At 40.2% G+C, this 11378-nt stretch overlaps 1 long non-coding RNA gene across 1 annotated transcript; it reads left to right on the forward strand.

Annotated features, from left to right (window-relative positions):
- Positions 1 to 596: 596 nt before the first annotated feature.
- LOC120460166 (uncharacterized) lies at positions 597 to 2840 on the forward strand. Its single transcript, XR_016146488.1, has 6 exons — positions 597 to 946; positions 1424 to 1478; positions 1939 to 2062; positions 2365 to 2404; positions 2532 to 2592; positions 2695 to 2840. It is a non-coding gene; the product is annotated as an uncharacterized LOC120460166 (long non-coding RNA).
- The last annotated feature ends 8538 nt before the right edge of the window (positions 2841 to 11378 follow it).

The raw sequence follows: 11378 nt of genomic DNA on the forward strand, positions 1-11378 counted from the left end.
CATTACACATAATGCACAACAATAGCATGATATCCAAAAAGATAACAATCAACAAATAATAATTTCACTATAAATGAATAAGAAAAAATAAAAATAGGACAGAATTGAAAAAATAAAAAAATAAAAAGGGGAAAAGGACTATCTATTATGTATAATATAATGATTTAAGAGAAAGCTAGAAACCAGTAATTTGTACTACTTAAAAAAAGAAAAAAGCATACACATTAATTCACTTTTCAATTAGCTTCAATATTCTTTAGTAAATACAATTGTATCACTACATTTTTTATCGATAGAGAGACTCAATATACAACTGAAAATCAGACCAAAAAAAATAAAAAATAAACTTCAAACAAGGTTTAGAATTATTCATTTTACTCTTATGAATATGAAATTTACCTAATAAAATTATAGGATTCATCATAACATTTACAGAAGCAGTTTTCAAATTATATGATAACATCTTTGGATGTTAATTCACAGTTATAACCAGATGGTTTTTTTGGGGTTTTTTTTTTTACTGGTTTATTTATTTTAAGTAGCCTAATCAAGTTATTTATTTATGCACACCCTGTATTTGTATTTTTCATTTCATGGTAGCCTATATTAGGTCTATCCACCTTATTCCTAATTTAAAAAGAACTAACAGCAACAGAAAAGTCATGGACAGCCGAGGTCGGACAACTCTATCAAGAGCTTTGATTTCAACCACAGTCGAAATCCAGTGAACGTCACTCTGATTGGCTGAGGCAACATATCATCATAACCCAACCTGTAAAGCCAGCCACTCTGATAGGCCGAGGCAACATGCGAGCCATGTGGCGCGAGCGGCGCGATTCAGCGTGTTTTTCACATGGTTGGTTTTTCAAGCAGAAAATAACGGCACAGATATTCAGCCTACATCGCCGTCATGATCACTGGTGAACCCATCTCCTCTAAATTGAAGGTAAGTTCGTCCAATCTAGTGAATTCTATGTCCATGTCTACTTATGCTAGTGTTTGGTAGTTTAGCGTTATTGTCTTAAACTTCACAAACCTGCTGTGATTACTGCCGCGAATGTTCAAGGGCGTTAACCTTAACGGCACAGTTTTTTTGTTTTGCGTTAGCTTGCTGCTCTTAATTCTTGACACTAAATTGTATTTTGCACGTTGTTATCTGGCTGCTAGGTAGCTACCATTCTTTGCTAGTAATCAAACTAACTCGTATTGGGTGTTCAACGGGCTTTTCCCAATGCGTGCTACTCTGAATATCGTCAGAAATTATATGTGCCAGGATCATACAAACTCAAAGTTCGTAATGTGCTTGTATGCTATAGTGTAGGCTATCCTTGTTTGTAAAACTGCAACGCTGTTGTGTGATGGAGTGAAATCTTTAACTCCATCTGTTTGTGATGTTTGTTAACGCATTTGTTTTGTCTCTCAGGTGCTGTAAGGAGTGAGGTGCCCTTCCCTGATAGGAGAAAAAACACCTAAACAAGGTAACGTTACGTGTTGTGATCTCATCCTCTTTTCTTTTGATCAGGCCCCAGTCAAATAAACAGTAAAACTAAACTAATTTGGTATTAACGTCTGTGTTTATGGATGACTTTGAGAGTAAGACAGTGGTGAAAACGCCAAAAAGAACTGGAACATGGCATGTTATATTCATAAATGTTTGGCCAAGTTTAAATGTTACTAGGTCCAGTGTTCGATTCACCATCAGGTCCTGCACAGAGATTGTTCGAGGCACACCTTCAGGTCCAGACATGCTGGGTCACGGCACGTGCGAGGCACACAGTCTTCAAATCACTGCTATTACTTTGAATCTGAATCAGAAAGAGCTTTATTATCTAGTGTGCTTGCACACATAAGGAATTTGTTTGTGTGCTGAGGCTTCCAGTGCACATATACTAACACAACAGGAAACGTATTATAATTACAAAATTATTTTAATTTCAGGTATAACCATATGGAACTAATAAATCCATGAAGACCGATCCCGTAGTGATGCCCCCAGTCCCCCGCCCAGGTCCAGACATGATAAAAGAGTACAGCGCAGTGATCTCAGCACATGACAGGCACGGTGAGTTGTCGGCTGCGTTCACATTAAGCTCATTTAGGATTATTTTGCTATTCAGGTGGTGGTCATATGACCCTGGATGCCTGTTACACAGTGTACACATTGCTTTGAACAAGAAATCAAGTAATTAAGAATTTTTTTACAATTAAGGCCGCAATTTTCATCAAAGTACTTTGCAGTTCACCAAGTTTTATAGATATATCTCTAATTGTTACAATATTGCAGATTTATTATTTATCATCTTATAAATATGTTCAGTTTCATCATTTGATAATAACTTGTATAACACATTTTTTGTGGTGTAGATGCAGTGACTGAGACTGGGAGATGCAGTGACTGAGACTGGTAAGTATTGATCTATTGGCAGTGGAGAAGACACTTTTAATAGACACCTTCTCTCTTGTGAGCTAGCAAACTTTGCTATTCTAATTAGAGCATTGCAAACCTCACCAAATGTGTTTGTTTATTTCAGTGTTCCAGAAAAATGTCCTGAAACTACTGGTCGACATCCGCCATCGCCTGAAGGAAACCAGGTAGTGGATGCAAAGGAAACATATTTTTGCTTACAAATGTGGGGACTTGGGGCAGATTGTCTTTGCATACATCTAAATCATTGGTCTTTTTCAACTTTGCAGAAGGGATCATGAAATTTGCTTCCATAGCCACTGAGGTGTATGTACATCAAGGTGAACGTGTGTGAGCACCTCAAGCACGCGTCGCAAAGACTTGGAGGTGGAGGATTCACTACGCCCCGATGAGCCTACAGGACTTGAATTAAGAGTTTTAACCCTCCTGTTACCCTCAAATCTGATAACACTTTTTACCCTCTGGGGTCAATTTGACCCCAGTAATTTAAATCTCCACAATATGTTTATTTTTTTGTACAAAGGTTTGTCTCAGTTAATTTATGTCTTTGTTGACTACTTAAGTAACATTTTAAGTTGAAATCCACCCACCACCCCCCTCCCCACCCCACCTAACCCCACCTAACTCCACCTAACCCCTTACACATCCAGAATACCCATTGCCCGACTATGGACAAATTTACAAATCAACATAAAATCTTACTTATTTGACCTAAAATTGGAAAAGTACAAATACATCTGGTGTTTTATTTGTTTTATAATATTTCTAAGTATAGATTTTTGTCATCTATAACATTTGGAAAGAAAAACTATTTATTTTATCAAGGATAGTAACACGAGTTATGTTTGGGGTCAATCTCACAAAAATTATGTTTTCTCCTCCCCCATGGCACGGGAAACATCAAAGTTCTCACAAAAAATCATGTTTTCCCCTCCCAAATACACAGGAAAGAATTATTAGTTATCTTGAGAATTATGTCACATGTCATGTGAACTACTAGTAGTTCTCGCAATACTACAGATATGGTTCTGTTTGGTTAGAGCCCTAAAACAGAGGGACGTTTTTTGAAAATGATATTGAATATGTAAAATTACAATGAACATTATAAATTCAAATTATAACATGTTATAATGACCTCAATATAACAACCAAAACAAATGTGTGTGAAATTTTAATATTTCTTCTGTTTTATTATACAACTAAAAGAGCCTGGGGTCAAATTGACCCCAAGGAACACCGATGCTACAAAATTTGTACAGGACTTTGAAAAAATATTAGCAGGTAAATTTTATGTTTACAGAGTTGTCCCCATTAAATTAGGAAAAGTCATTAAATTTGAAGCAAAAAAAAAAAAAAAATATGTTTTTACAGATGTTAAACATTGAATGGGGTCAAATTGACCCCAAGGATAATAGGAGGGTTAAAGGGATAGTTCACTTTAAAATTAATTTTTGATATGTTTTAACTTACCTCAAGGGCATCCAAGATGTAGGTGTCTTTGTTTCCACAGTAGTTTCAATTTTTATATTTTTACGTCAAACCAGTCTTGTCTGTCAGTCATATAATGGAAATCTATGGGGATCTCTTAAAAGAGCATGCACAGAGAAATCCAGATTAAACATGAATTAATGACTCGTAACTGTAAGTACACATTGATGGCTTAAGATACGAAACGAGCGGTTTGTGTGAGAAAATGAACAGTGTGCGTATGTATATATATATATATATATATATAAACTGTTTGTTTTCTCTCACAAATCGCTCGTTTCGTGTCTTAGGCCATCAATGTGTACTTAATTTATGAGTCATTAAATCATGTTTAATTTGGACTACTCTGTGCATGCTCTTTGAGGTGGTGACCATAGACCTCCATTATATGACTGACCGACAAGAACGGTTTGACCTAAAAATATCAAAATTGAAAATATTGTGGAAACAAAGACACCTACATCTTGGATGCCCTTGAGGTAAGCTAAAACATATCAAAAATTAATTTCAAACTGAACTATCCCTATAAATTACATCCTTATTATTTGTTCACAATTCTGCCTCCACTGTACATTGTGTTTGATATATCTGGTGCCCAATTCTGATGCCATTCAGGGCAATTTATTTTTGAATAAAGATGCAATATATTATTGATTTATTTGTATAACTGTAGTGCTGTATGTATGTTATCCCATGTTTCCAGAGGGTGGAGGACATGTTTTCTGTGCTTTGAAGATGTTCTCCTATGCTTTGTACATTGTGTGTTTGTTCTAATAAAGCTATTTCTTTGAATAAACAGTATCTGGCATATGTTCCTTTCCTCAATAAATTCATGTCCTTGATGGTAATAATAGTTTAGTCCATAGGATAACAATGACATGAATATACAACATAATAGCATATCATATGAATATATATAAATAAATAATTATTATTATAATTTTATGTAAGCTGACCAATAATAACAGATCTGCCAACCAATCACGAGTGATTATCTTGTTTAAATGTAGTGAATTTCAACCAATACTGAGTGAGGAAATTCAAGCCATTCTCTGGCAAGGCGCGCGCAGTGCTGCTATTCATATGCTAATTAGGGCCATTCACACCTCCGCGAGCGCTCCATGCATACGTCATGGTTCGTTTCCGTCAATATGTGGCACAGTGGAACGCAGCGTTCACAGTCTGTAAATTGTCGTTAACTGCCGAAAATTAGGGAGATTTCCGACAGTTTACGGGGACGAAAATCCCACTTTTCATGCAGTGTTAGGCGCCCTTTAGCGTCAGTTAGATGACGCCCTAGGATCGCGTGTACCCTACCCCCACCCCACACCTAAACCTAACCGCGTCCTCTAACTGACGCTTTCCTTTAGCGTCAGTTAGATGACGCCGTAGGATCGCGTCATGTAAGTGATGCTAAAGGGCGCCTAAAACGTCAAATATTGAAGCATGGTCAAAGGTGACGCCTTGGGGTGAGAATGCATTGTCACACTACATGATTTTAAAACGTCGGGCTGAACTGTGCGGTTCACACTACATGACTTGCTCTCAGTGAAATCTGGAGTGTTCAAGTTGTTAACTGTTCACACCACACAACACAACGTGATTGATCCACAACAGGAGGTAACTCACTACACGAGTTGACAACGCACTGCATAGAGATACAACCTCGATCGGATGATAAGAGCAAATAATTTGTGACTCAATAAGAGCTGTTTCAGTACTATGTCTAAATCGTGAAAATAATCAAATAAATAACAAGTTGACAACAACTCTGTCACCCAACGATTCTATCTTGTCAACAAACCACGTTTTGTCACGAAAAAAACACGCAATAAATAAATAAATATTGCGCCAATACCCAGCGAAGAAGAGAACACAACATGTGAATATGGACGTCAGACAGAAATTAGTGCTGCACACTGTTTGCTCGACGATCTGCTCTGAGGGAAAAAAATGCAAAAAAAAGAGAGAAAAACTAAGATTTACCTGGTGTCCTCCACCCATGCGTTGCTATGATTGGCTGTACTCATGACATCACTGAGTTTGAGTTGCGCGACTGCTCTGGATATCTAGCAGGCTAGATATTTTTCTGGGCTCGGCGACGCATCTGCGAGGCGTCTGCGAGCGTTTTCGCTGCGTTGTTGGCTCTTTCATACTAACAGATTGGCAAGCGTTCATCGTCCGCTAATCTCTCGTGATTTGCATGCGATAACACCCTGACCTGTCGGCGACTCAACGATTTGCAAATCGGGCATAAATCGGGCTTAAAATCATGTAGTGTGAACTTGGCTTAACTGATGCCTTGGGAAGCATTTTGACCATGCTTCAATATCTGACGCTTTACACCCTTTAGCGTCAGCTAGATGACACCCTAGGATATGTAATAAAACCAATACAAAACACACCGGTTTTGATGATAGCATTTACTTCATTATGCAGTGAACATTGAACTGTTTTTCAACATAATGTTTAGTGTGCTTAGTGTGCTGTGTTAGTTGTTTTGAGAGAAACTACATTCATTTGAAGAAATATGTCAACTCAATAGAGAAAAAAATCTCTGGTTACTTGAATATAACCCTGTTCTATAACATTGAAAAAGTGGGAACAAGACGGTGCGCTTGATTTTAAACACTATGGGAAACATCTTTGTTTATCCGGTTGTGAACAAGTGTGGAAACATGCCAAAAATTTGGCTTAAATAACCTCTTATGATTATGTCATCGGAATGCACACGTCAGCGGCTATAAATAGATGTGTGGCAGGTGTCCTCGTCGGGTAATTGTGTCTGAAGAACATCCTGAACACTTACTGGCCAGGACGTAAATCTGAAGAACATGAACTGGACACAGTGAAGTCTCTCCTGTTCCGGTCTAGTGAACGGCAGAGGAACAGAAGGCTTCAAGGATAACCGGATGCATGGTCAAAAATTGAACTTTGGGAAGATAGTCGGGGTGAGGGTGCAAAATAGCCTTCACCAAAGTCTAATAGAATGGCGAAACTGACTGAGTCTGCAAATCCCCAGTTCTCTTTTGAGGGACCTCAAACTGCGTCAGTGACGACACTTGGGAAAACACCCTTCAGCATAGCGCGTCTGAATTTATGAATGAAACCGAATCCAATCCTATTGGCGTCGAGGGGCTGTTTGCGGCCACTGTGAATCTCTTTCTATAAGAGTGCTGCATTCCCACCTGCATGGCCTTATTTAATGAGGATCGTCAGATGCACGCTCCCCGCGGTTCAGGTCCCGCATCTGCAGAGGCGATTCGGCAGCTTAGATCGTGGGAGCTTTCAGACGGGATCGGGACTGCCGAGGCACTTTCCCAATCCTTATCTGAAAGCTCAGATTCCCCCATCCCCCGTTCGGGAGCCCGCTCCGCTACTTCTCCCATTCGGGATGTAGACCCAGTGTTGCAGCTGTCTGATTCCGAGGAATTAGACGTGCTCAACATCGCAGAGGGGGGTCTGCATGAAGCACAGACACAGACACAATCTGCACCCAGCTAGGAGGAGCTTTTAGATGTGGTGACACGGGCTGTGGATAAATTAAATATTTGTTGGCCAGAGGAGAGACAGGAAGCGCAAGTCAAAAGCAAGCTCGACGACCGCTTCCTGCAGCACTGCGCACAGCACAGAGAACCACGTTCCTGGGAGTGGTGTGGGACTCGGTCACAATGCGGGCACAGTTGTCTCCTGCTCGGATCGAGTCTATCCTGACCACAGTGTCCAAGATGAAGCTAGGGCAGGCCATCACTGTCAAACAGTTTCAGAGATTGTTGGGTCTCATGGCAGCAGTGTCCAGCGTGATACCTTCTGGCCTGCTACATATGAGAGCCTTGCAGTGGTGGTTGAAAGCCAAGGGGTTTATCCCCAAGGGGAAAACCATTCCGCTTGATATGGGTTACTCACAGATGCCTTCGTTCCCTTTCAATCTAGAAGAAGCCTTGGTTCCTTTCCCAGGGTCCCAAATTGGGAGCATTATGTTGCTGAGTTTTTGTTTCGACAGATGCTTCCCTCACGGGCTGGGGCGCAGTCATGGACAGCCACTTTTCGAGAGATCTCTGGCAGGACCATCACTTTTCCTGGCACATAAATTGCCTAGAAATGTTGGCGGTCTTCCGAACTCTGAGGAGTTTTCTGCCAGACCTCCAAGGTCGCCACGTTCTAGTGAGAACCGACAATATGTCAGTGGTGTCCTATTTAAACTGCCAGGGGGGTCTGAGGTCACCCCCTCAGTGCATACTGGCGCATCAGATCCTCCTGTGGTCCAAGCGGAGACTGTCATCCCTCAAGGTGATGAATGTCCCGGAGGACCAAAACCAGGGAGCAGACATGCTGTCAAGGCAGGGGCTAAGCCCAGCGAATGGAGACTCCACCCTGAGGTGGTGGAGTTAATATGCAAGAGGTTCGGCCCAGTGGAAGTGGACTTATTTGCGTCTCGAGAGACGACACACTGTCCACTGTGGTTCTCCCTCACACATCAAGCCCCGCTGGGGTTGGATGCCCTTGTGCAGACGTGCCCAAGGCTGCGTCTGTACGCCTTTCCCCCTATTGCTCTGCTCCCAGCTGTTCTGGAGAGGGTCCATCGAGACAGGGTCAGCCTTCTTTTAGTAGCCCCGTTTTGGCCAGCCTGAGTATGGTTCTCGGACATCATCCTACTTCTAGCATGCCCACCATGGTAGATCCCTCTGAGGAGTGACCTGTTGTCTCAGGCGGAGGGCTCAGTTCTCCACCCTTGGCCCGAGCTGTGGAAACTTTAGTCTGGCCTCTGAAGGGGAACGGGACCTAGAATCCGGCCTGTCGGCAAAAGTGGTGGAAGCCATACTCACTTCCAGAGCTCCATCCACAAGGAAGCTATACTGCCTTAAATGGAATGTTTTTTCCTTGTGATGCAGAGAGTGTGATTTGGATCCAGTTAACTGTCCTGTGGCTTCAGTACTGGAGTTACTTAAATCGTTTCTCTGCAGGCCTTACCCGATCCACACTCAAACTGCTGTGCTAGTTTGTTCAAACAGTGCGAATGCAACTCATAGTTTGCACGCGCAATTCCCTCAACATGATTCTCTTTCAACTCTTTCAACTTTTTTTGTAGAGAAAGAGAAAAAAAGTGAGAAAAGATTATTCCTGCCTGACAAAAACTATCCAACAAAAGGGATAGTTTTTAAAAAGAAGTAGCGCACATAGCACACAATGCGGTTCTGAAGACCGTGGAACCTGATGAGCGTTCCTGCCACACATCTATGTATAGCCTCTGAAATGTGCATTCTGATGACATCATCATCAGAGGTTATTTTGGCCAAATTCTTGGTAGTGTTTGCCACGTTTTTTACAACCAGTCAAACAAAGATGTTTTCCCATAGTGCTTAAAACCAAGCGCAGCATTGAGAGTAGCTTTTGAAAGTGAACTCTAATTTACAGGGGGTTTTTTTGTTTGTGTTTTTGATACTTTATACAATGTGTAGTGTTTCTTATGTCTAGTCCTAAGATTTTCAGGTAGGTCTATTCAACGCATTCACATCCTAAGGGCGTCATATAGTGACGCTTTTGACAATGCGTATACATCCAACACACATGGCACCCTTTCGCGTCAATATAACACGCTTCGTTTATGGGTAGGTTAGGTCTGGGGTAGGGTTAAGGTTAGGGTTAGACCACTAGGAGGCACCTTCTGGTCCATGTTTATCTGCGTCTCATACTGATGCTAAAGGGTGCCATGTGCATTGGATGTATACGCATTGTCAAAAGCGTCAGTATATGGAACCTTGGGATGAGAACAGGCTGGTCTATTTCATTTTTGCCTTTTTTCTATTGTAGTTTGTTGTCCTATTGCTTGTAATTGATTTCTTTTTTGTTCTTATTTTATCACTCACTGTTTGTCTTTAGTAAGTAAGTGTTTGTTTGTTTGCTTGTTTTCACTATTAATTTTTTGGTGACATTGACATTGGTGACAATACTTAAAAAATTGTATCAAAAAGTTTGATATAAAACCTTATTTAAAGCAAAAATAACTATATCATGGCATATATTGTTATTGTTCTATACGATTTTGGTCATATCGCTCACACCTAATTGCAGGGGAAATCCACATCAAGAAAAAGATTAGGAATTATTTTAAGGAGGAAAAAATAAAGACATTCATTCATTGTGAGACATTTAATTTTTCTATCCCTAGACTCTGTAAAATGTAAAAGAAGTTATATACCTACAGTACATGTGAATGTCAAGTCAGATGAAGTAATAAATCCTGAATGAAAGCTATTTGCAACTAAATTATCATCATATTGGACCATAACAAAGTGCTACTGACATTTGATTGCATAGCTTTTTCACACCAAGGATGCCTGAACTATACATTTCCATAACAATGGCCGAGTCAAGGCCTATAAGCAACTTTAAATGATCCTCCATCACATAATACAGTATAATGGTCATGGTTTTGAATGACTCTCTTCTAATGCCTTTCCAATCACTTTCTCTTCCTCTCTTCACCACTGTCCGCCAGCAGCCCTTTCCTGTCTAGATTTGTATTCCAGATTCATAGAAAGCTTCCCCTTATTTATCCATTCCACTGAAGGTCTGTCAGGGTTCAAGATATTGCCATAGGTGTTCCTGCTTAACAGCCAACAGATTCATATGTGGTAGGAAAATTAACATTTACAGTTTTTTTTTTTTTGGATTGCTTAATCAAGATTTGCAAAACAGGGCCTGTGTTTACAAAACTCTACACACAATTAGCACAATCACACACCCAATTAGGAAAACACTACAAATCCTTTGTATAAACACTCTTGTAAAAACTATACACTTCTGTTTAAAAACCCCACTTTGTTACCATATGAAACACACACGTTTCACATTACTATATACTCTGTTTGCACTCTGAGTTACACATCTGCTGTGAATGTGATAAACCTAAAACACTTTTAGCACTTCTACTTCCCTGTGATTAGAGTAGGTTGCCATTAACAAATTCCATATATAATGTAATTTCACCAAACACTACACAAGACCAATGTTGTAGACTGAAGAAACTCATTGATTTCTCAACAGGCCCAAAATGTTGACATGGATATTCATAATACTGTAACAAAATGTCACTTTACTATTGAACTGTAAGTTTACTGTAAATAAATAAATAAACATTAGTCTCCGAGACATTGTCTCTTCGCCCAGCTGGAACTGGCCAGAGAATTTCATCAACATCAAAGCAATGTTGTCATTAGCAAGACACCTTGGAAAGAAACGTCTTGAATGACGAATACATCCTTGAATTGCTGCTACCTTAATCTGGTCACAGCCCTCCTTCATGGTTTGGATGAGCTGGGGTACCTCAGCCTGGAGACGGAGATCATATACCTTCCACCACCATGCTGAGAAAATCTCCTCTATAGGGTTGAGGAATGTAGAGTATGGTTGAAGATATAGGATGGTGAAATGTGGATGTCCATGGCATAAATGCGGGCTTGTG

The sequence above is a fragment of the Pimephales promelas genome, chromosome 14 (assembly GCF_988280905.1).
Source record: "Pimephales promelas chromosome 14, fPimPro1.hap1.1, whole genome shotgun sequence".
NCBI classification, from domain to species: domain Eukaryota; kingdom Metazoa; phylum Chordata; class Actinopteri; order Cypriniformes; family Leuciscidae; genus Pimephales; species Pimephales promelas.